The 25,961-nt window shown below is 41.3% G+C and overlaps 1 protein-coding gene across 6 annotated transcripts in view; it reads right to left on the bottom strand.

Annotated features, from left to right (window-relative positions):
* The window catches only part of galnt1 (UDP-N-acetyl-alpha-D-galactosamine:polypeptide N-acetylgalactosaminyltransferase 1), a 202,288-nt gene extending 184,320 nt beyond the window's left edge, over positions 1–17,968 (bottom strand). For 3 of the 6 annotated variants that reach the window (XM_069195001.1, XM_069195002.1, XM_069195004.1), the window contains exons 1-2: positions 17,309–17,968; positions 2,492–2,565 (exon numbers count right to left, since the gene is read on the bottom strand). The gene's annotated coding sequence lies outside the window, so the exon portion shown is untranslated. Of the gene's footprint in view, positions 1–2,491; positions 2,566–16,033; positions 16,168–17,308 lie in introns of those variants that run through there. The other 3 variants (XM_069195000.1, XM_069195003.1, XM_069195005.1) reach the window with 3 other exon arrangements.
* Between the last annotated feature and the right edge of the window lie 7,993 nt (positions 17,969–25,961).

The following is a 25,961-nucleotide window of genomic DNA, read 5'->3' as shown; positions in this document are numbered from 1 at the left end:
ACAACCTATTACATTGCAGCATGACAATATAGAAAGGACTAACTAATGTAATACACACCTACGAAAGACACCACAGTCAAATCACTGTATTCCAAATAAATAAAGTCAATATTATATTCATTGAAGTTAACTTTTCATTTTTACACAAAGCTTTTGATATATGAAGCCAATTTTGCATTCTACAGCTAACTTTTCCAAATCTTTCCATCGCAATAAACATTACAAATATTTGTGAGGAATTAGGGAATACGCTTCAAATACAAACTCTTTGGACTACTGCAAGACACAAATTCGTGAAGCACACAATCCACTACTAAGGCAGAAAAACTGCTGATGAAAGAGAGCATCCCCCACAATGAGCTTGCAAAGCTTCTTAAGTGAACCTCCACTGAGTCATTAATTAGCATCTTTTGCCATATCCATTTCATTAAGTTCAAATGTGATCTGAGCAGTGAAGAATACCGTTCATAGACAGGGTCTTCAGTATAATGAGGAGGGTCAAGACACATGAAAACACAAAGGGATAATATGAAGTCAGTCTGCTGAAGTCTTGCATTCAAGCAGAGACCTGAAATGAGCAATGGATAGCATTCTAAAAAGTCTGTGTTGCTGTGCTTTTTGCTAATGATTTAACTGCTTATAAAGGGCAGGTATCCTGCTGCCAGAACTCTCATTTACTCTTCACACACAGCAACCTCAGCTGGGTGCTTTTATCACTAAAAACAGGACACATGCATGAAAAGTCAAAACTTTTTTACAGTAGGATCTGTAAAAAAAAAGTATATCCAGTGTCTAGCCTATCTAGTCTAGTGTCTTTGAGCAGAGACGTTCTCTTGTAGCAGAGCTGAAAGCAAGCTGGGTCTCCACTACTATATGGGACTAGTGAATTACAGGAACTGTCATTCACTTGCTCAAACAGCTAGACTCCTGAAGGAGGTGGGCCGCTTTCCAAACAGAAGAAAGAGAAGAAGAAGTATTCCAGCATCAAACGTCTTCAAAGACAATGCAACAAAACAAAGAGGATTTCACTTAGTACAGTGAGAGCAAGAGTATTCACTCTTCCAATGAAGTCCCATTTAGTTTAATTACAAATGCACAAATGGGAGAATACTTAATCAGCATTTTATTTGCAGTTGTATGCCCAGATGTCATGTATTTCACCCATAAAAACGTTCAGTTGGAGCTATCGGGTTTTGATTAGCCACATTCACTCCAAAAACAGTGTACGTCAATATAAGCATATAAGCCAACATTCAATCACAATTTAGGTAATTCAACAAAATGGGATGTCATTGTAAGGGGACCAATGCCTGTGCAAGAGACAGTACATATGAATGGCACCAGTTACTTCAGATCAAAAAAAGATACATCCGCTCCAGAAAACAGACCAAGTGACTTGGCATGACCTGAGGCAGGGAAGCTTTTTCCAAGCAGTGCAGTGTCGCTGGGCCTCCAGAAGCTTAATCTCGAGGGGCCAAAGCAAACACAGTGAGGCATGCAATGACTTATCGCTTGGAAGCTGTGCCGTGAAGGTCAGGCAACGGCTTTCCTTGGAGAGTCAAAGCTCTGAGAAATCTGGCTTATTTTCTCGTACAGATCTTTCTTGGTGTGCCACTAACCACTACACCTACTGCCAATTCCACTGGCTGCACAGAACACTACTGTACTGTAAGAATAGGCCTAAGAAGGTTTTTAGAAGAGGTTAAGAGAGTTTCCCCATTATTCAATTAATCCGATGTACAGTTTAACTTCACCTTCCCCGTATTGGATTTTTCTGTGCAGCTCGTTGGCATTCCCAGCACAAACCCTGCTTAATAAGGTCAATGTAAAACTTCATTTCATAAATGGTGCCTTCAGTCTATCGGCAACAATCACGGCAAAAATCCTTTGAAGTAAGATTTGCATAAAGAGAATATAATTGACCTGCACAACTCAAAAAGCCTGAAATTATCAGCGTGCCGATCGATCCCTTCCTCCTCGCATCCATCCATTTTCTGCTGTTGTCAGGTATTTAATCATGTCCGAGTGGGGGGGGAAAAACAAGACAGGAGTGCTTCTACCTTTGCAATAACAAAAAAACAACAGTACAGTAGTCCCAGGGTGCTAAACATAGCTGTAAATCACATGACAAAGGGCTTTACAAAATTCCATTAATGTTCCAGTATTCAGGCTTCAACAGGTGTACACCCAGTTACTTATATTACAGGATAACATCTACACTGTCTTCATGGACTGAGTGAAACCAGGATACCCGTTAACAAGGAAATAGGGCAACATAAGGTCTACGTGAAGATAAATGTTCACATAAAAGGGTCTTTTATGGAAAAAACGTCACTTGGGCATTTTAAAACCACTTGGGACTACAAAATGAAAACTTACTGCAGCTCACTAGTTTAGCTTAAGAGCTTTTGAGTAAGAAACTAAGCTTCTGACCATTTTCCCACCCGCCGGAGGCAATTTCTCCTAGGAAATCTAGGAAGAGAATACTTACCGTATGGTTCGTCAACTTGCCAGGGGAAGCTTCAGCAGCAGCAAACTTGCCAAACCTCTCAGCATAGGGCCGATCTGAAATTCAACAGCACAACAGGACACAGACTGTTAGACAAATTTGCCGTGTGTGACAGAAATAAATGACAGGGACTATAACATGAATTAATAACGCCATTTTAAAACAGTGGTTAGAGAGCGTTAATGCTGTGGCACACACTGATCTGGAGTTGTACAGCCCCCTTCTACTGTTTTTGACCTGAATAGAGGTCTCTCGAACACTGCTGGTGCACTGAGCCCCACTGACCGCAGAACACGGCCTCACTGGGACACAAACATTGCCTGATGGCCTGTTTCACCACTGTGGGAAAATTACCTCTTGATTTCGCTTACTTTGGAGATGGTAGCTAGCCTTAAGTGAAAAACCAGTTATATCTCCACAACAGCAACAACACTGACCCAGAGTGAAGGCCAGATGGATTTTGAAACTGTATGCTTTCTGAATGACCATTACACACACCGACTTGACACAACCCAAACCCCACTGCCCGGACCAAATGTCAAATTTAATCGCACAATTCATTGTAACCACGAACACAAATGATAAGATAAGATCACTTTATTGGCTATATACAATTTCTTGCATGAGGAATTTGTCTTTTCGCATACCTTGCTCTCCATGAGACACACAGACAGGGAGAGAAGATTGGGGTCAGAGCACAGGGTCAGCCATTTATATGGTGCCCCTGGAGCAGTTGGGGTTAAGGGCCTTGCTCAGAGACCAAATGGAATAGGATTTCTCTTCCAGCCGCGGGATATGAACAGGCAACCTTCCAGCCACAGGCGCAGTTCCTTAGCCACAGAGCCACCGCACCGCCGCCACAGAGGCGACATGTGCCTGAAAACATCCTGCAGGTCTCAGCCAGCTCCTCATGCGGTCAAAACAAACACTCATCCCATAGGGCATTTCAAGACTCCAGAAAAAACAGCACCTTATAACAGTTCTGTTTATAATACAGAACTGTAATACAGGCCTCATCAGTAGGTGAGGAACAGTGTGTGAGCCACAGTGCTCATGCAACACAACAGCTTTGTTTTCACATGCGTGCTAAATGTCAAATACCCTTGAGCTATTTAGTCCTGCCAGACAAGATGACCAGACTGTGTTACACTATGTGATGTAACACAGTGGTTTTGTATTACTAGGTTTAAGAAATACATTCAGCAATGTCGTATTGTAACTTTTAAAACCTTACACAATCACAGATCACTTTTACCAAGATGTACGCTGGAGTTCAATGTAGTTATACCGTGATCAGTCTGGGCTCAGATAAATTCATTCTGAATTGAGCACTGCTTCTGCACACAGCTGAAATAACATCACTGAAGCAGCTGGATGTTATCTGATCACCTGCTGGCAGAGCGTCAGAGAGCCCTGCAGCGCTAAACAAGAGGCCCATTGCTAGAGTCCATCACTTCCAGAACATAGACCAACACGAAAGTCAAGAAAAGGAAAAGAACTGAGCGTAGCCAGTGTGAATTTCATGATTCCTGAAATCTGTAAAGAAAACCTGTGCATTCAAAACCAAACCTACAATTTTACACAGCACAGAGTTTCTCTTAACCATTGAGAAAAACATGTCTGTAGTAGGTTTTTAAAAACCTGAACTTAAACATCAGCTATTAACATTACGTTTCCAGAACTTAACATATTTTTTAATGTAACCTACTTCCGTGTTGGGAATCCAAAAACTGACAATCCTGGCTTGTAGAGTAAAAATCTAGGCGGAGTACACTATACTCATCAGTCAAGAACATTTTACTTCCGATAGCAGCACAATACTCTGGGCTTGTTCTAAAGGATTGACAGGGAACATGTAAGCAGAAATTCAACTGTGTCCACAAAGTACCAAAATAAATGACAAGAGACTATGGCCGGCCAAGTAAAAAAATGTTTCTGGCTTTTAAAGACGTTCCGTGTAAATACAACAGGGTTTTATTTACTTAAATTCCTGGAAAAAGTAATGTCTCCCAAGACCAGAAGATCCTTCCTGTGACGATGCTGCCCCTCCTGCCTTCTCTGAAAAATAAATCACTATTTTCCAGACTTTCTTCCTGTGGTTATGGAAACCAGGATTGTTTTTTTTTTTATCACCAGTGGGCTGTAAAGAGCCAAGGTGACTATAAGTGTATGTAAAGGAAAAAGCCAACATGAAGCAGCAAAGGATGAAAGGGAGCTATCAAAACCTCACCCAACTGGTGCCATCCAATACAGTGTCTTAGCTTCAAACTGTGTGACATGATTTCTAAATCCTACCGAGCAAAATATCGCCTTGTTTAGAGAATTTTCTTCAATGCCCAAACCTGCCCGAGTCACTTAATATGCAGACTCCACTCTTGTATCATGCGTATGGAGAGTGCAGCTGCTTGTGTTTTCAAGTCAGCATTGACACATCGTGACCAGCTCTACAATTTGGTGGGTGACAACAGAAGTGAGAATAAGAGACAATGATAATGGCCTTATCCTTTCAACAACAGGCAGTACCTCCAATCTGTATTTTTCTGCACTTTTTTTTAGCTTGGTGCGGTTCTCATCACACGATTCACAGCGACTGGCCAACGATCTACCCACTGTGGACCAATCCCAAACTTGTGCCCAGTAGACCAGCTAAACATCAATATCTTCTGTTTTCGTCCCTTTGTCTTTTTATCGGGAATTTTATTTGCAATAATGCACCACACTGAACATATGCACCCATTAAGAAGGGTTTACAGGAGTAGTTGATGGGAATGTGAAATCATCTAAGCAGAAAGAGCAACAATGAATTAGGCAGAGCATGTAATGAGACATGAAACAAGTAAATTAAATGACAGGAAAAGGGAATGATATAAATTGCCCCTATAACTCCTTAAGATACACAATGGAACTTTGAATGAGAAAAGCATGAATTGAACATAAGCATCGGCAAGTCAGCGCAAGTCTGCCCTCATGAACAGTACCAGTCCTTCAGAAGTGGTAAATGACACATTGGTACTCTCATAATTGTGGGTTCAAAAGGCCAATTCAACAAAAGTGCACATAAGCTGAGCTGGACTTGAGTATGGCCACACAATGACAGCATAATAACTTTCACATACACAGCACATGGCACGCAAGAGAAAAATCAACACCTCAGGCTTATACAATATACATGTCCTGCGTGAGCTAAAGGCATCCCATGCACAGAAATACCTATTTTTCCTTTATCCTTTTTCTTAGAATAGAAACTGGAACAAAAAAGTACGGTGCTTCCTCTTAAATGTATAATTGATGCCCAGCTTTCACATCAGCTCTACAGCAGAGCTCATATGAGAGTGAAGCAGAGTGAAGACGGATGAGTCCCAAGGGAACACGTTCAACTAAGACACTGAAAATGATTTTCAGTTGGCTTTGTCAGGCAAGCTCAGAGGTGGCTGGGAAGAAAGTTAAAAACGAATCAAGTGGAAGGCAAATCACACCTAATACAAACTTCTTATTTGTTGCCAGTTCTTTAGGCCCAGAAATGCTAGACAGGCCAGCTTCACATAAAACTGGAATGCCTCTTGATTAACTTTTTCACAGTTTCAACTCTGGAGAGTAAAGCAACTTGAGCGGGTCTCATGCTTTAACCCACTGCTTATTAAGTTAGTAGCTTTTAGATCACTACAACATTCAAAATTCTATTAATGCCAAGAAAACACTGTCAAAGCTAATTGGATACAAATTAGGAACTAGCTGAGCTATCTAAATGTTCCAAAATGAAGTGTGTTCTGGCTTTTGACTGGGCAGCTGGTGAACTGCGCGTATAGCCTTATGCTAAATGACACATCTACCGTAGCTATTCCACTATAGATGTCTGTTATCAATGTCAAATGATACAGATGGAATTCACACAGAAGAAGGTAGTGATATAGGCTGAAGTTTCCTCTCTTACACCTTACACTTTCTGTAATGTTTGCCTGAATAGCTCTTGACTGCCATTTCTCCTTGTCATGCTGAACCACAGCAGAGATATTAAATTCAATTTCGAAATTACCTCTCACAGCTGTTAAGAGGGAATTCAAGAAACTGCCAACTTCTGAAAAAAGTGTGCTGTGGAAGAAATAAAGCATTTGTGATTTGGAACAGGCATTTTTTTTTATCCGACTCAATTTAACATCATCATTTGTTAATCCACCCAGTTCTCTGTTGCAGTCCTCCTATAATGCTTACAGTACTAGCACGCACTGGAGATGGGGGTACGCATGCTCTCCAATGTCAGAATCATTCTCCACCATTTACTCCATGAGTATCCAAGTGGCTGTACAGGACATCAGCTGGAGAAGAGCTGGAGCTGTCCCGGACAGGACCCAAAGCTCAAAGACAGTTCTGCAGGTCCCCAACTCTGCAGAGCCACAGTGACCCCTGAACTCACCCCCACTAACTCAAACCTCAGAGGGACTCAATCAACTGGACAAATCTGTGTGGGAAATTCCAGCCACACATCCCCAGTTAAATCTGTGGTTTAAGGTAAAAAAAAAACTCCTGAAGTGCTTGTCTGTCTATGCAAATGTGCTGAAAATAAGCCAGAACGTCAGGCTCACATACAAGAGTCTAAAATGCCCAATGCTTTCCGTGCAAATGGGAGTCTTGCCCCTGAAGTGTGCTGGGAGGGCAGGCGGGCTGGTGTCAGACTGAGCTGCTCTGTGGTGAGGGAGTAGGGATGGAGAAATTAAACAATCCCCCAGGCTCGTACCATCATGGTCAGTCATCAGAAACCCTTTCTCCTCACCACAAACCAATGATACAGGGGATATCAAGAAAAATGAGCAAAGGAAAACTGCACAGCAAGCCACAGCACAACAAATTACACAGCTCACCCTTTAAAGTATGGTGCTAATCCAACACAGACCATAAATAAGAATTATATTGGAGCACATTTTCTATTTTTCTCGCTGTGTGACTCGAGCATTATTCCATTTAGATTTTATTTGCATATAATTTACATTAATACACGTATGCAAACAAAACAGCGCATGCTGAAAATGTTGTGAATTAGATCAATTCTGCATACATACATTTTCCTGGCCTAATCCAAGAAATTAAGAACCAAACCTCCAGGTCTTGGCAAAGGGCCATTGGTTGCTAAGCAACCTTAAAAGTCAGATCTGCACAATAATTCCTAGGTTATGGATTTTTAACCTTCTACCACTATCAGAGCTTAACATCTATCGCTACCTCTCAGGGACTCGCGCAGTGGGAGATTTTCTGATGCTCTGGTCACACTGACAGAGTGTTCAAATACATGGGTCAATAGAGGCATAAACAAAAAAAAAACTTCCACCACTACAGCTTTCATACAGACTTCTCCGAGTCCAAAAAAGTCTAACTTCAAAAACTCAATACTGGCTTTATAGCTCCCTAATGTTGATCGCTGTACCCCTGGTCCTAGAAAGCCACCGTGTCCAAAACATTTCATTTCTGTATAGTCCTGAACAACAACACTAATTGTGTAATTAGCACTGCTAATCACAGATCACAGATCTTTACAGTCTCTACACGCAAGCTAATCAAAGTCATCCATAAAGCCAGCAAGACAAGCTCACTGATATTTCCTCTTAATACTGGAGAAAGGGCTGCTATGTCTTCAGGTCTTCATTCAACTCTCTGGACTCTCAATGATGTCATTCGAAGCAGGTGTTCCCTTAACTGGCCTTCCTTGTCATTATTTCCAGGTCTGCACTGATTGAGGATTGCAAGTTCCCTATAAAACTTGGTGGGCTGCACCCCTCCAGGATGTGCAATGCATATCGCTGTTCTAGGTCTCCACAAGCCAAACTGAAGAGCTTTCAACCCAGTCTTGTTCGCCACCAGTTTTCAGTGCCCATTATGGACCGCCCTCTCTTTCTGAGAGTCCATACTGTTCATCTGCACTGCTTCTTGGTGAGAAAACCTTCATGTTTCACAAAGTCATCCCACATTCAGAAAAGACAGACTCAAGGCAGAGGCTGTGCAAAACATGGCAGCTATCGCTTGCTTTCTGAGGTTTGCGCCTCTAATGTACAAGAGCTGGTATTCACCCGCAGTGCCTAAGCCTGCCTTTGCAAAAGCTGGAATGTATACAATGAGCTGGCTGCTTGCTCAGCTGTTTCCACTGTCGAAAGCATTACTGCTTTTGCTCCTAAACATTTAACCTGGCAGTAATGCCCATTTAAATACCGTTTCAGTCATTTTTCGCACATTTCAGGTTTTTGTATGATGTTTTTAGTTACTTGCTACACTACATGAATGAATACAAAACAGACAGAATGGGAACTGAAAAACTCCCCATTTAACCCTTTCCACCCACCTCCTGGGCAAGGAATCTGTTCCCAAGTTTTTGTTTTTTTATGGAATGTTTGGTTAAAATGGCCAAAAAACAACTTCAAGCAGATACGCTCTTTCTTCAGGATGGTCTGTTTGCTTATGGAATAAATTAATTTCCTTTTGCTGAGCAACACAAAGGACAAATTACATACCATGCACACTGCTTTGCCTTTTCAAACTGCAGAAAATAATCGACAAACTGAGCTCCTCTAAGGAAATTACTCCTCATCAGTTTGGCGTGCAGAAACGTGGGTCTCTGAAGAGAAAGACCCAGTGGCAAAAAGCTCATAGCGGATGTCCCACTCATCAGATCTCAAATTCGGCGGCATTTCTATTGATGCCACCACAGAGCCCGATCCCTTCCAGCGCGCAGGGAGCCCTGACACACTGCGAGGGCTGCCAGCAGCGCTTGTACCATATGTGGCGTGGGTGTCTGGGACCTGGCAGCGAGAGGATGAGAATTAATCAGAATTGCCACTGTTAACAAACAGTCTCCTTAGGTGGCACAGCGTTTCTGAACCCACAGTACCAACTGAGAACTTCAACAACAGCCACTTCCGAATGCTCTTCTCACAGAAGGAAACCATAGGCCAGGTTGAAAGTGGAAGCTGCATTTTTTACAAGTACGATTCTGAAACAGCAGGAGGTTGAGTGGTTTGTTTAGTTATTGCTGTTGGTTGTTTTTACAGGGATGAAGTATTTGCAAGCACCAGCGCTGGTTATGCTCAGTTTGCCGCACAGGGATAATTATATTCACACAAGCAGCTGTACGATTGGATGATCTCACTGACCACAAATCAACAACGCAAAACTGCTTGGGCTGTTTAACTCTACAACCCTGCTCTTCGAATCTAAGCATCCTCCCAACAGATGACACGCTCCAAGACAGAAATCCTGCTGCCCTTATCAATGATTTGGCAAACCACAGCCAACAAGCTAAAGAAGTAGAATATGCAAATGACTGAGGCTGAAGCCACTGCGAGGCACAGTCTGGTTCAAAAGATGTCACTCGGCGGTACGCAAATAGTATTATTGACTGCTGCACAAGTCCCTCAATTAAAAGAAGGAAATTAAGACCAGAACTCTGACATCTTGCGTAGCAATTCCTAAAAACAGTTCGGAAAAATAACTTCTTGAGAACAAAAAAGTTAAATCTCTCCCCCGCCAAAAAAAGTACCTTTCATTCAACGCTGTCATCAGAACAAAACAGGGCGCTGATGAATTGCACACGCTGGCAGATGATCAGCAGATTAGCACTGATCTTATTGCCTCCGAGGATATATATAGTAGAAACATATTTATATAAAAACTTCAAGGGTGTCTTAGCCATAAAAATCCTCATGTACAATTGCCAAAAAAGGTTTTGCAAATACGACTGTAGAACAGGACAGTGGAGTGATAGGCATCACACAATGTGAAGCCTCCCCCTCCCCACCCCACAAGGGGAACACTGAACATGCCTCAAGCTCCCTTTACAACGCTTTCCGTCCTGGGATTTAGCGAGATCTGAAAAGCAAGCCATTTTAACAAACTGTAGAGAAACAAAGTCAGGTTTTTTCCAGAGGGGACGAGAGGAGTGAGATAACGTGTCTCAATCGAATATTGAGGACTGGAGGATCCAGTCAGTTTTGGGCTTAATTCCAACCTGAGCAGTCATGTAAATTACTGCCCTAATTATTTCCATAGAAATACAGCAATAAAGATTTTTCTTTAGGTCCTTTTGCAGCTGATTAGTCAAACTTTTCATTCATTAAAAAATACAGTTATGTGTAAAACAACTTCAGAGTCTGACCTTCTTACTTTTTGCAGTCAAATTATTCATTAATTAGATCATCATTGTTACCAAGGGCAATAATAGAAGACAGACTTATTGGTCAATAATGACTTGGTTCGGTTTTGCCATTCTTCTTGTGAATGGGATTCCAGGCCCTGGGTACTAACCCTGCCTTGAGCAACTGTTGCATCGGTGGCTCCCAAATAACATCTTGTTTCCTTGAGTACACCACTAGGCCTTGGGGATTTAATAATCTTGAGTACTTATTAATACTAAAGTCAACTATTTCAAAAGATCAGGAGCACTGGTAAGTTATTGATCAATTAAGTAATCAATGCACTCAACTAGGGCAGCGCTGGTCCCTGAGGGAGGAAAGGTGTTAAAATTTAGTTATAAAAGAACCCAAATTCAATAACAAATCACGTTTAATGGATCACAAGTAAATTATTCCAAGTCTCCTCAATGTGATATTTAAATGTCCGCCAGTTTTTATTCCAACTGAGCTGAAGCTAATTAATGCCTTTAATTGATCATCTAGCGTGTACAAACTCTTAGTAGATTCTTCACTCCTGAGTTTCACAAATAGCCAATTTCAAGTCTACAAAACTATATACAGCATCTCCTCAACCCGCAAATGAAGAATGTGCTCCCCTTTGTTAGACTGAAAGGTCCTTTATAGGCATAAAATTAAAGATGAACTGGTACAAGTGGGTATGAAGTAGGAAACACTCCCTCCACCGAGTGGTCCAACTGGTTACATTATGGCTAACACAGCTATGAGGGGACTTTAACACTCAGAAATTGGCACAGGGTTGATACAAACCCCCATTCAACTTTAAGAGCGGAAAGCAAATTTAGAGATGTACCTTAAAAAGAAATGGGTCACCAGACACAATGCATTTACAGTAAGAACTCGGAATAAAATTGGAAGACACAAGGGTCTCCCAGGAACAGAGTTAAAGAACAAGTGCTCTACAGGACCAGGGTTAGTGACCCCTCTTATAACCAGTCTCTCCAGAATGAAGTTTTCAATGGTGACTAAAACAGAAGTCATGAAAAACACAACAATATACCCTAAGATAGAAGCCTGACCGAGACTGACTCCCCATGACGCACTGTATAACCAGGCAGAAGCACTTTCTCTGCTGAATAATAATGCCTCTAGCTTCTGGAAATTTAATTTTGGGAGTTCCATAATTATTCATAATTTAATTGTGCTCCCAATATTGATTTTCTCTTCCACATTCACTGTGCCCTCCTGTAACACGACACTTTGTCAAATGATTGGAGGTTATGATGACAGCCATTAATTTCTGTACAAAATAAAAAAATATATATATATTTCCTCCTTATACCTTGATCTGCACTTTAACTATTTCACTGCTACCAGTCTATTAACTTCCGAGATGGGGCTCACATCTCATCAATGGGCACAGGCTTCAAAATTGTTTTCAAGTTATCAAAATTCCCTCAGAGGGACTGTAACGAAGATAGGTGTGCAACACTATTTTAAATCGTTTCCCCAAAACTTCATCTAAATACATTTCATCTTTCCATCTTGGAAAAATGTGATTCCACACCATCAGCTATAGAACATTCCTCTATTGTGGGAGAAACTTTAAATAAGGAGCAACCCCTATTAGATCACGACAAATCTTACTTGCAGAGCACTACAGCCATGTTGCTGTACAAGCTTATTCATTTCTGTTTGATGATCTAGCAATAACTTGTGCACACAGTCGCCCTACCAAAAGACAAGTTTACACAACTTAAAAGTCTCTGCTTAAATGTGACCGTGTGGGGGGTACATCTGAATTAAAACATACATTATCCTACTTTGCTCTTAGACTGGTTGCTCATTGTATACTAACTGTCTGCATAATGGCACACTGCCCAACTCCACCAGCACACCCTCTTCAGCCTTCAATCGCCCCTTTTGTTCCACCTCAAAATGTACCGACGCGCACGGGCTCCTGCCCAGTCGGACGGCTCTGTCTCTGCACCACGAAAATCCTGCAGAAAGGCGTGCTTGCAGGCACATGGTTTGCTGGAGCTGTGGGAGGGGTGGCGAGGGGGAGGCAGAAGAGAGTGGTTTACCGTGAAACCTCCACGTGGGAAAAGGTTTGTGAGAGTGCAAAATCCAGGGTTTTGTCTAAAAGCAATACCGGTGATATGCAAACGACTGCTTTGAAAGTAAAGGTCCCCGCAAAAGGTCATACACATACATACTTATGCGTGTGACTGCAAGATAATTAACCCAGGGACTTCATGAAATTCTTAAATATTTAAGTTAATATGTTAAATCCATGGTTAAATATTTATGGATTTAATTAAATCTCTGGTTTCAAAATGCTGTACTATATAGGCACAAAATGTACTGGTTACATAGGGACTTCTTTTTTAAATTAACATTGTTTTCTGTCATAGGATAAGAAATAGATTTCAACCCCATGATCCAGATGTAAGTGTGTGCAGCCCCCAGTAAGTAATCAAATATTAGATTCTGACCCGGACAACTGCTTGTACTTCACCAGCATGCCTACAAGATGCGGTTTTCTTTTGCGCTGCAGCTGAGGAAAAGTTGATTTCTTTTTTCATTGGAATTTTAGCCACACATCTACAAACCCTGAAAAAATGGATGAGATCCTCAGACCCATTAACAGCTAACAAGGGCAGAATCGTCTCCTCTCAGTTGGAACTGATCTTATGTTAATGCATTAGGTTTTTGATAATTACCTAGTTTATTTCATTTTGAATTTTAAGCGGCTGGTTTGTGTGACAGATTCTATAATTTAGCAGCTGACTTTTAATTTTACAGTGGATCACTGCCACTGACAAGACTAGTATAAACATTCCCCCTCTCCACACTGTATTACAGTCTCTTATTGCCTTTAAAAGCTACACCTTCATTCTTACCACAGACAGGACACATTTCTGTGGTCTGATAATCACAACCATTGACTGGCACATAGAATAAGGGATATTGTTGAATCGTGAAAGCTTCCAACAAACCAAATCAAGGGCAACATTCTCTACTATACAAAGAATTGTTTTTATTTTACGGGTTCCAAGGAATGTCCTTGAAATGGTCCTTTCATTCTGGAACTGACAAAAACCGAGCAAATATTGCACATCTGTAAGTCACACTTGACCAAACACTTCTGTACACCACGCACAAAAGCAGTCACTGTAATTGAATCACAAGATAATAGAACAGAATCATGACTAACACCGAAACTGTAATTTCACCTCACTCATTACTTCTGGGAGTTATTACATACAACAATGTTGCACATTTAACTGTACCCCAGCCTTGAGGTTCAGTAACATCTTAACATTAACCTAACAAAAAGATCCAGTAAAAAGGCTTTGCTCCTATACTACAAAGAAGACTCACTGCCAACTCATTTTTATGGAATTTCTTTTCATACAACATGCAAATGTAACAGTTGTTTTGTTATATTTGTTTATTTAGCTAGAAGACTTTGGACATCTAATCCCCCATTCTGAAAGTTTCTTTAACACTGCAATGCACCCAGATAATAAAATAAAAAAGGGAACCAGCAGCTCCAACATGCAAGCATAATAGGTCCAATCACCTGTTAACAACATGAAGTCGTGATCAGTAATTTACGGCTACAGTTCGCTTATTACAGTAGGGGTAAGAAGACTTGTATGCAATTTCTTGTCCAATTGCATTGGCTGGCTTATTTCTCAGTCACTAAAAAAATAAGAGAATCATTGCAAATGAGATTAATTTCATTAAGGCATTTCCTGAATGAGACTGGAAGGACCTGAGCTATTTCACTGTCAAATCCTATTGTAGCTTATGCAAATCGGTACTTGAGATTTTTCCCCATGCGTTATCATGTCATTAAATAACCTCACACCAAAAAGTTCTAGATATATCTAATTATCCATACAGCACATACCGATACAGTACTGCTTGGAAAGTTTCGAGGGAGTGAAGTATAAAAATAACATTTTTAGTCTAGCGTTCAAGCCACTAAACGAGGTCCATAACTCTGGGGGTCTGGGGGCTGGGTATACTCTGATCAAACAGCCTGTCTTCTCCAGGAGGGTGGTTTCATATCTCATTAAGACTGACAGCCGCAGAGATTTGGCTAGACTTGACACAAGCCCCATATGGGGCATTTGGTATCAAAAAACTACTACATAAAACATGAACAATGAAAGCCAATGCTGGATAGAGCCTTTTTTTTTTTGTCTTTTTCAGTGTTTTACATTTTTTTTATGATTAAAGGTTGGAGGCAACGTGCGTGCTGTCATCTTGGTACAGCAGAGCTCTGCAGAAGTGAACAGCACATGGGGGAGGGGGAACACCAAGGTCAGGAGCTATCCCAGATAACTCACAGGATGCCTGCAGGCACAAGACCAGTGATATCATCATCCACATTCCAAAAGACATGTGCGCATGAGATGAGTGGTTTGGAATAAAACAAATATTATGACATTTTATAGACAAGGTAGAGCCCTAAACTTAACTTTAGCAGCATAAAGGGAACATAAAATCTCAACCAGGAGTTTTAAATGCAAAACAATTAAATAGCCAGAGCTTGAGGTTACAAGCCTACCCAGTATTTTTAAATAATAAAAACTAAAATCGCCAATATACTATGTTTAATATTAGGTTGGATCAATGAAGGTAGGACTTTGAATCAAATCATATACAATGCGATGTATCCGCTTGCAAAAACTCTAAAAAAATATATAGACTTTATTAAATATCTTTCAAATCATATTAAGGGCGGTTTTCAACACCTTTTGGCCAGCACACCTTATACAGTATCTTAAAACAACTGTGGCTGACGCTTTTATCCAAGGAGATTTACAATGGCTAGAACCAGCAAAGGAACCTAGTAGCGAACAGTTTTGACCACGCTTAAATGATTCTGGGCTCCACAGCTAATCAAGGCGAGGTCGCGGCCGGTGTAGGGGACGCGTAGGCTGGCTATAGGGGTTCAGGGACAGCGGTCTGTTCCCAGAACGGCCAGGTGACAGGAACACAACCCCCGCGCGCCGCAGCCTCCACACTCTCTGCGACTGCACTGTGTGATCCGCAAAAGAACGCATTGTTTCTGGGCATTTGGGATAACAAACAAAACCGCTCGCTTTTCATCTACGGGGAAGCACAGCTGCTGTTTACAGCACTCCGAAAAAGAGAGGAAACAACGCGATCAGACCAGTTGCTGTTTTTGTTTTAATCAATATCCGATTATAATGCTACTCCAACAAAAACAAGGTGAAAATGACAACATTATTTAGAAACACAAACGCACGTGTTGTGGGGAAAATTAAAGAGGTGTGATAACTCTCACCCCTTCCGTCTGTATTTTTTCTGAGTTTCTGTGACTATCGCTGAATGATTAGCTTCTGCACAACCCTACCTTTTCACTTCAAGCGGGGTTTTCAAGTAGAGTGTGAAAAGCAGCATCCAGGTAAATTCAGTCATCAATAAATAACCGCATGTAATCGTCGCTTGAGAAGTGTAAACTTGCCTAAGAAACCGTTTGTGGGGGTACAGCTTCCAGTCTCAGACTGTCCCCCCAAGACTTCGGGCAGACATACAGTACCTACAGGACTGGGCATTGTTCTGCAACATCTGAGCCAAAAAGATTAAGCCGTCACAAGAATTAAAATGTGGGAGACGATTATGCCTACCTCCTTTGCCCCCTAGAGACCTGAAAGATTAATTCCTCTTACGCTTTACATCTTAACACTGAGAAAACACATTCCGCTTCTGCATATTGATCTCCGATTCGCCCTCGCTCCTCTCCGTTTCTTTTAATCGTGTCAGACCTGTTGTAGGGGACGACCGGCACATACCCAGCACTGTTCTTGCACGGCCCAAGACGAGAGCATAAAAATCGATCCCACCTAATAAACCGCAGTACTTCGCTTTAATAACGGCAGCAAATAAGCAAATATATTAGCTACCCAGCGAGTACGTTGTTTTCTGAGCCAGAAGCAATCGCAACCGAAACCCCATAACCTGTTAAATGCAAACTATTGACTTTTTCTGTCAGTATGAGGAACTGTGCATTATAAAACCGCTACCGGTGTATGTCAAGGCAGCTAGGATCAAAAATCGCCAACACGTGAATTAGCCCTGTTGAATTCACCGAGTTGCCTTTTTCTATTTGACATTGATTAGTTACTGAACTTGTCCAATTATCCAAACACGGCTACCTACTGCATTATTTAACCAGTCGTCAAACATGCTAATAGTTTAGGACTATAAGAGTCTATACCTTATATGACCTGAGGGGTTAAATCTGATTAAAATAGCGAAAAGAAAACTTTTACTTAAAAAGGCTAATATATTAGATCAATTGTCGTACGCCGTAGATAGGTATAGTTGAAAATGTCCCGTTAACCAAAAGACTATCCAGATATCTGAAGGTTAGAAATGAAGTATATCCCTTTTGGTAAAAGAAGCATAAATTGTTTAGGTCAATTTTTTTTTTTGGGGGGGGGAGACTATCTGGGAGAAAATTGCAGATCAAAGAGCAAAAAATGTAAAAAAACGGTAGTCTACAAATAAAATAGTGACACTTTTCGCTCGAGTTTAGTTACATCTAAATGCAAGTTGGCTATCTCAGCCCTTAAGTATAGCATATCTGTCATCGTCGTGTAGGCCTGTACACATTCATTTCACTTACCTTTCTGGATAAAGTCGGAATTCAGCTATGTAAATATATTTTTTTGCTTCTTCTTTTTATTCTTCGCAGCGCTCTTACAGAAGCCAATATCGTGTCATTCCAGTGTTTCGCTGACTCGCGTTACTCCAGTGCCAGTCTGAGATAGCGGAATGAGAGGGGAAAAACGACTTGTTAAAAAAAATTCTGCTGAGAAACAGGAGGCAGTGCTAAACGGAGTCCCAGGATGAAACCGCTCATTAAACAAGCACAGCTAACGGGCACAAGGAGCGACAAGCCGAGCCGTTACATCAATGCAAAAACCGAGTGAACAAAATACAAGCTAGATCTCTTTTTTTAACGAGATCCGATGCCTCGTCTCAGAACTCCTCTTTTCCCCCAAAAAAGGAATACCGCTATACCTCTACAAATTAATCCGAAAAAAGAGGCAGCGGGAGACCTGACGGATGCAATGCAGCCTAGCTCATCTTATTGAACCGCGGTGTCCTGCGTGCTTCTTGGCGCAGCTCTTCCTCCTTTCGGTGGAAACTGAACAGTAGTTCAGCCGCGGTTCGCGCTGCTCAGCCCCTGCGCGACGCTGCCCGCTCGCTCGCCGCTCTCTGCTCTCCGGTGTGTGCGGGGCTGGTTGCGGGGCAGCGAGCCCTCCCACTGCAGCTCCAACCCGGAAGCAATCCTGCCTCCCTCACGCACGTCACCCTCCTCCTCTCCGCCGAGGTAGTTAGCGGCGTGCGGCTCGTACTGCTGTGGCTCGGGGTTTGGCAGAGAAGAGATAGCCAGTGCCCGGTTGTCACATTATAAATCGCCTATTCCCCAGCTAATGCAAAAAAACAAACAAAATAAAATCCCAAGCATGCTGTAGACACAGCGTATATTATATAAGGAAAATTCAGATGCCCCTTGAGCATTTTGGTACGGAAATGCTAGTCGGTAAACGTTTTGTATTAATATGTATTGTTAAATAAAACTCAGGAGTATTTAATTGCATTGAATTATTTAGTTTGCAAAACATAGTGCAACGGCCAGAGGGTGAAAACGTGTAAACATTATTTTGGTAATTTATATACTGGAATGAATTCCCGAGGCGTCGCAGTTCCCGTGGGTCTGCATTGACTGTGTGGTGCGAAAGAGGCAAAAGAGAACGACTGTCGAGAAAAGTTTTTCATTCAGCTTTTGTCGTTATACTTAAGGTGATTTATTTGGTCCAGAAAACACATAATATAATCTCCTGGCTTGCCAGTGAAAACATCATGTATTAGAATGTCCTGCCCATGGCGGCAAGTGAGGTAGAGACAAATATGCTGGTCCTAAAATCTTTTAACACAACCCTCCCCGCCTCACATTACAGAATACCTCATTTACATTTTTTTTCATGGCTAAGAAAGTGGACAATCTCTATAAAATCTCCGAGCAGTGCATGAAAAACATGCACTGCTCGCCGTATAACCTGGGCTTTTAAAATACATTAATCGGCAAAACAGGCATTAGAAACCCAATACACTGTCGTTCATGCCGTTTACGTTTCTTACGCTTTCATCGATTCATTCTATACATTCCAGGACTACAAATACATAATATCACCATTTTTATCTTTGAGATTCATTTATCTTATGTATATTATTTATAAATTTAAATTAATAAATGTTTACAAATGATATGAGGCCATTTTAGGGAGCTAACCTGTGTACTGGTAGCTCATTGATCTAGGGATCAATGTCTTTTCTTGACAACATGACTAAGGGTTTTGTTTCATACTTCCAGGGCCCTTTATGTAAGACTTTAATTTCACCTTGTGTTAGTTTGGTTTTCATCTGTTCATGATTATCTTTAATTGTAGTTCATGGTCTGGCTCTTTAAAGTTGGTTAAATACAGTAGAAATAAACATAGGATATTCGAAATGGAAGTTTGTTAGCTTTGTATATAAGATTCAGATGAGTGTGGGTTGACGCAGCAGTGCAGTGGATAGTATTGTGGTCTTGCAGTGCTGAGGCCCTGGGTTCAATTCCTGGGGTGCAGACTACTTGGAGTTCCTGTGTTTGTGTGGGTTTCCTCCCACAGACCAAAGACATACTAGTCGGTTAATTGTCTATTGGGATAACTGGCTCTGGTGTGAGTGTGTGTCCTGCTATGTAGTGGCATCCTGTCTAGCAGCCGTATCACCCTGCAGCTCGAAACTGGTAGCCCACTGAAGCTCAGCAGGTGTGAGCCTGGTCGGTACCTGGATGAGAGACCTCCTGGGAAAAACTGAGGTTGCTGCTGGAAGTGGTATTAATGGGGTCAGAAGGGGGTGCCACCTGTGTGGGTTCTAATGCCCCAGTATAGTGAGGGGGACACTACATTATCAAAAAAGGCACCATCCTTTGGATGAGATGTAAAACCAAGGTCCTTAATCTCTCTGGGCATTTCCCATTGGCCTTTACCAATCATGGCCTCCTAATAATCCCCATCTATGTGTGTGGTGAGTGTACTGGAGCACTATGGCTGCTGTCGCTTCATCCAGGTGGGGCTGCACATTGGTGGTGGAGGGGAGTCCCCATTAATTCTAAAGTGCTCTGGGTGGAGTGGCCAGAAAAGGGCTATATACAGTAAGTGTAAGAAACGATTATTATTAACCCTGTATTACATAAAGCACTTAGAAAGTGGATTTAAGGCATATTAGCACGTACTGAAGAAACACACAGAAAAGTTGGCCTATTTAATCCTTGGGGTAATCCAAATGGGATGAAAGGGAAAAAAGTACAGGTATCGTTGTCCTCTGTTTGTCTTGAAGCCTTAATTTACTTTTTTTTTTGCATTCCCTTTAGAACATCCCACCTTAATTGGCATGTTCAGACTGCAGCTGAGCTCTGGAAAATAACAGACACCACAAGGACTTGTTGCCCTGCATCTTCCTGTAGAATTAATTTTTACATTAGTTATTGTTAACTGACTCATTAATTGTTTTAATATGCTTCCCTTATAATTTACACTATTGAGTGTGTCCATTGGGGTCAATAACCTGAAAATGATGGTATGAAGCAACATAGCGCTTTGATCAGATTTCATTGTTGTGCAATTTGCTTTATTCTGTTCAGTATGTCACCATGATACAAACTGATATTGTCTTCATCTATAACTAGCAAAAAGAAATGTTACATGAGGAAGATCTCATTTGCAATACATTCCTGCTCAGCACATTACAAAAATAATTGCTGCATTGAAGAAAAGTTCAAAGACGAGTGACCATAATAATTCCTGTTTAACAAGACATGTCATACAGTATGTTAAAGCAAGCCAATCTCTAGATCTGAACAGAGATGATTATAAGGGAAACTGATAGAAATGTTTAAAAACCTGACTTTCATTACTGTCAGCAGAAAGTCTGTAGAAAGTTTTCTCCTTTGCTTTGTAATAAATCTTGTATAATATTCCTTGACTTCAAAGTTTTCATTCTGATCGGTATCATTTCACGCAGTGAGTGTTAAGATGCATTACATCAAACAGAGAGCAGTTATCATGGCTAACTGGAGCTTGCACATCAGATAAAAACCACAGCTATACTGCAGTTCACCACTTAAGAGGTCTTGCTGTATGTGTCAGGCAATAATAAATGTTAATTGGAGCTTATTATAGATGTAAATGAATTTCCTGTCAAGACATCCTACATTAGAAGCCTGAGGCGAGTTTCTAAATTTTTGCCATTTTTAACTGAAATGCAAAGTGGTAGAGTGTTGTGCATAGCTTAATGGTCTTTAACGTTAAAGCCCGCTGTCTTAATTTCCACTCTGTCTATGTTTCTGTGCGTGGGGAGGGGGTGGACAGCTGTAAAAACTAACCTGTGAATTACACTTTCAAAATCCGTCACATGAGTGTGAAACATACACTTAGAATGAGAAGGACAAACAGCTGCTCCCTTTTAATACCTTACCTCAAGGCAAGGGTATTTCAAGGTAGATCAGATCTGAATACCACTGCTGTGGATGAGGTGCCTCACTGTATGCTTTGGCCTCTGTTACCCTTCACACCTCTGTCAAGCTAGGTGAGCACAGCCTGGGCACTGGCTGCCTCTGGCATTTGGGCTGATCTACCGCAGTCCTCTGAAAGAGTCTACACACCGGAGTCTCCACAAAAAGCATAGGAAAGGTCAAAGAATAAGGTGAGGCCATTTATAATCTGCAAGCTGTGCCTTATGGGATGAGAGAAGTGAACCAATCACATATCACGATCTACTGGTACAGTATATGCCTGCCCTGTTATCTGACATTAGGAAACCGCAGTGAATTGACATAATCTTCATACCTGGACACTGTAGTAGACTAGAACTAGAGCTTGGCTTCTGATACCACCTGCTAAAGAAGGGGCTGCAGTTACACATAATCTGCCACCAGGGGCCGCAATTCAGCCTCTAATAGCATGTCAATAGCTACACCAGGTGTAATTGATATAATTATTGATTAATTGGTTAAGGACGTAGATTTTCACTTTCTCACATGGGTGTAATAAAGCATTTATATATTTAAATGGCATGTAGAGTGCTAGGGGAGGTTGCGTTTTTGATGGATTCAAGGATTCATTTGTGTTACTTGAAAAGGCCATCAATAGAATTTGGACTGCTTGTCTCTTGGCTGCTGTGAAAATATGATCGTGTAGAGTCTTGGGACCACCCTGTTTGAGAGCAGGATATGGCACAGCTCCCGAAGGAGGGTTAACTGAAACGGGTATACCGCTATTCTGCAGTATGATTACTTGTGTTGACTTTAAATAGGGCTGTAGGTTTTCACTCTCTATTGGAAGTCATCTGCATTTGTAAGAAAGCCATGCGGCTACAATTTAAAAAAGCATTAAAATAGATGTTTTGGGAATAAATGCTTATGGCAGACTTCCCTTTCTCTGAATAGAGCCTGTTCTGCATCCCCTGTCACCTTTACTACTACCCAAGAATATATTACTGCAATAAGGGAGAGAAGTGTCTGCAAATCTGTTAAGCCCATTAGCAAATCTAGAAAGTGACAAGCAGTTTAATTTAATGAGTGAGTTTTCTTTAATTAGTAAAACAGGAGTAGATTACACTCAATTTGCATGCACTGTTATATGAAGATTAAGTGAAAGAAACGTTCACAATGTGGAAGTAGATAATAGGACAAGAATAGTTTGTATCTGTCTGATGTAACATGCTGATATACTGCACATTAAAAAAAATGCATTACTATTAAGACTGAGGCAGATTGAGTAATACACTTCTTATATTGCAAAAGAAGCCTTATTAGTTTACACTGTGCAACAAGCTGTATGTAACATACATGGGAGATTGTGGGAACTTTTGTTTGAATGGAACATCTTTATTAAAAAAGCTTAAGTACTATATGATTGACAAGTTAAAATGACTGAAAACTAAATCATATAGATAGTATGGAGTTAACATCTCAGAGGACTTAACCTGGACCCACCACACCAACACCGTGGTCAAAACAGCACGGCACCGCCTATTCTTTCTCTGTAGGCTAAAGAGGTTTGGCATGCCGTCACATATCCAGGCCAACTTCTACAGGTGCACTATTGAGAGCATCCTGACTGGGTGCATCACTGCCTGGTATGGGAACTGCTCCGCCCTGGATCGCAAAGTACTGCAGAGGGTGGTGAAGTCAGCACAGCTCATTACCGGCTATGAGCTACCAAACATCCAGGATATCTACTCAGCTAGATGTCTGAAGAAGGCCAGGTCCATTCTCAAGGACCCCAGTCATCCCAGTCACAAACTGTTTTCCCTCCTACCGTCTGGTAAACATTCGGTCAAAGTCCAACAGATTACAGAACAGCTTCTACCTCCAGGCAATAAGACTGCTAAAAAACCAGCAGCTCCTTTAGCAAATCACCTGTAATGGCTACATGGACACACAGTTTTCACTGTATTCAGCATAACTGCACTACTTGTATACTGTATATTGCATACACCATGGACACATAGCAGCTCTACTCATATTGAGTTTTATTCAATTTCTATTACATCTATTACTATAGATTGGATTACTATATTACTAACCTTATTTTCGTTACCTAAATTTTATGATTTTTGTGTTTTTGTGAATTTTGCAATTTTTGTGATTCTTGTGATTTTTGTAAGCTCGCAGAAAAGACACTTCACTGCCAGCAACTACTGCTGCATGCTGTATTGTTGTGCATTTGATAAATAAACTTTGATTTGATTCGATTTTGATTTTTAGTACAATGTTTCTAGCTGAGGGAATGTCTGTTTAATTCATCTTGCTCTTCTAATGGCAAATGTTTTGATATTGTTAGGGCATCGCAACAGAATGACATTGTAAATTTCTTCTCAAGCTTCCACCTTGAACAAATGGGCTGTGAGAGTGTGGAAAATAACCCTTCCATCCATTTTCGAACCGCTTTATCCAATTCAGGTCACAATGGAGCCCAGCAATCATCTGGGCACAAGGCAGAATACACCCTAGACAGAATGCCAGTCCATAGCTGGGCAGTCACACAGACACGCACACACTCTCGCCAAGGACAGTAGCCAATTAACCCACATGGCTTTGGACTGTGGGAGGAAACTGGAGCACCCCCGGAGGAAATCCACACAAACACAGGGAGAACATTCAAACTGCATACTGTTAGCACCCCAGGAACTAAGCCCAGGGCCCCAGCGCTGCAAGGCAGCAATGCTAACTGCTGTTGCCATGGAAAATAATCATTAAAGAAAAAATCTTTATATTTAATTGCATTTTTCCTTATACTTTCAATCCAGCTACACTTACAGTTATAATAAATGGCTGATCGCAAATAGGATCACAAAAAAAAAATTTTACACCTGAAGGCACGTCTCATGTGTGGTACTGGCACTGTGGTGAGTCTACTCAATGCTATAGAATCAACCATCTCATCACTCTTATGAAAGTCAGGAAGGGGCAGCTCCACAAATGACTATTAAGGGTGGGTTAGCATGTATGGAGAGGAATGAATATTTTCATTAAATAGTTTGCAGTTTGTGCTCTTGCAGCAGTTACAGTTTCTCTGAAGCCACAAATGCACCAGATCCAGCATAACAAACCTGCAAGTGTTTTATGGCTATTAACCAACACAGACTGTCACATGTATCTTTATCATCCGCAGAATTGATTTTTGAAAGCGTGTTTCCTTAAGTATCACCCCCAAGTTCAATGGTAGTACCCCTTGAAGGTTAGTGTGACATCTCTCTAGCTGAAAGCAACAGGGGCCTTCACCTACAGTATATCTAAAAGTCTGTAGGTAGTTCCACGCAAATACATTCTTAAACTCCACAAAAGGAGTGAGGTTGTAATTATGTAATTCCATTTTAGAGGTCTTCACTCCATATTATATCAGGTGTTTTTGTAATTAGGTTGGTGGTTTTAGCACTTAAGACGCAAGGTGCCTGCATTCACATTTTCGATGGCTCAACGTGTCCCTTTGTGTTCATTGTGTTTTCCTTATGTACAGTACAATCCAGTGTTGACATAATACTTGTGCTGCTTTCCTCTATCTGCTGACAATGATCACAAAACAGAGACTTTAACAAGCGGTACCTCTGGCTGAAAAATACATCCCCACCACTAAGTGAAAATTAAACTAAATCAATGGCCTTTATTTGACACTGATCGATAAAATACATGCTGCTGATTTACAGATATTTGACCTTTGTTGCTACTGTAGGAATTGTTACTGAACCATCACATCATAACTATTGATTCCACTTTCTTTTGTAAAAGAGCTTCTGGGTATAACCACAATATTCATAAAGCACAAGCTAAGGGATGATTCCTCTGGCATTACATCTGCCTTTATTATTCTATCACCCTAAAAAAAATCTTTCAAGTCACTTTGATCCTTAATGTAATTTCCTTTTTGTTTAAATTTCAGAGTGGCCCATTTCAGAAAACAGTAACACCTATTGCTCTGTTTGAAAAAGGCATTTCTACCACTGCAGTAGAGAAACTGGCAGTGAGGGATAGCGTCATTTTTAACCAAGTTGCATTTATTTATTGTGGCATTGTTATGCCACAAACACAGATTATCCAGAAAACTGGCAATTGAAATATTTTGTACACCCATCTTCAAACCACTTTCACCAATTTAGGCTCACAGGGAGCTGTAGGATACACTCTGGGTGGGACACCAGTCCATCGCAGGGCACGCACAGACACACCAGGGCTAATTTTCACAAAAGCCAATCAACCTATAAGAACATGCAAACTGCGCACAGATAGCACCCCAGGAATTCAACCCCAGGCCACCAGCACTACAAGACAGCAATGCTAACCATTGCGCCACCCTGCCACCTGGAATAGTTCATTGTTAGTGAATTTGAAAAGTATGAATGAAGTCCTAGAATGGAAGTCAAGGCAACTACAGCTCTCCTGCCAAGGCCAGAAATTAGAAAAGAGCTGGTGCCCCTTCCTCTGTGGCTGACACGACCGGAACCTTTTAGTTAGACATGAAGAGAAAGAGTTCATAAGGTCAATTAAACCCCTAAGAGAGTTAGCGGGACTTGCAGATGAATTCATTAATTTAAATCCCACAGTCCAGTACAGCCTTCACCTCCAATGCAAGCAGAGTGCCGCTTCCAGGAGGGACTGAGGGAGAGATCCTCCTCCTGGAGTTGTCAGATGTTCCAGGAGCCTCACTGTTCTGGTAAGTTCCCACTGG

The sequence above is a fragment of the Lepisosteus oculatus genome, chromosome 10 (assembly GCF_040954835.1).
Source record: "Lepisosteus oculatus isolate fLepOcu1 chromosome 10, fLepOcu1.hap2, whole genome shotgun sequence".
Taxonomy (NCBI): Eukaryota; Metazoa; Chordata; class Actinopteri; order Semionotiformes; family Lepisosteidae; genus Lepisosteus; species Lepisosteus oculatus.
The sequence above is the reverse complement of the archived record's forward strand: the minus strand, read 5'-3'. Positions and strand labels throughout refer to the sequence as shown.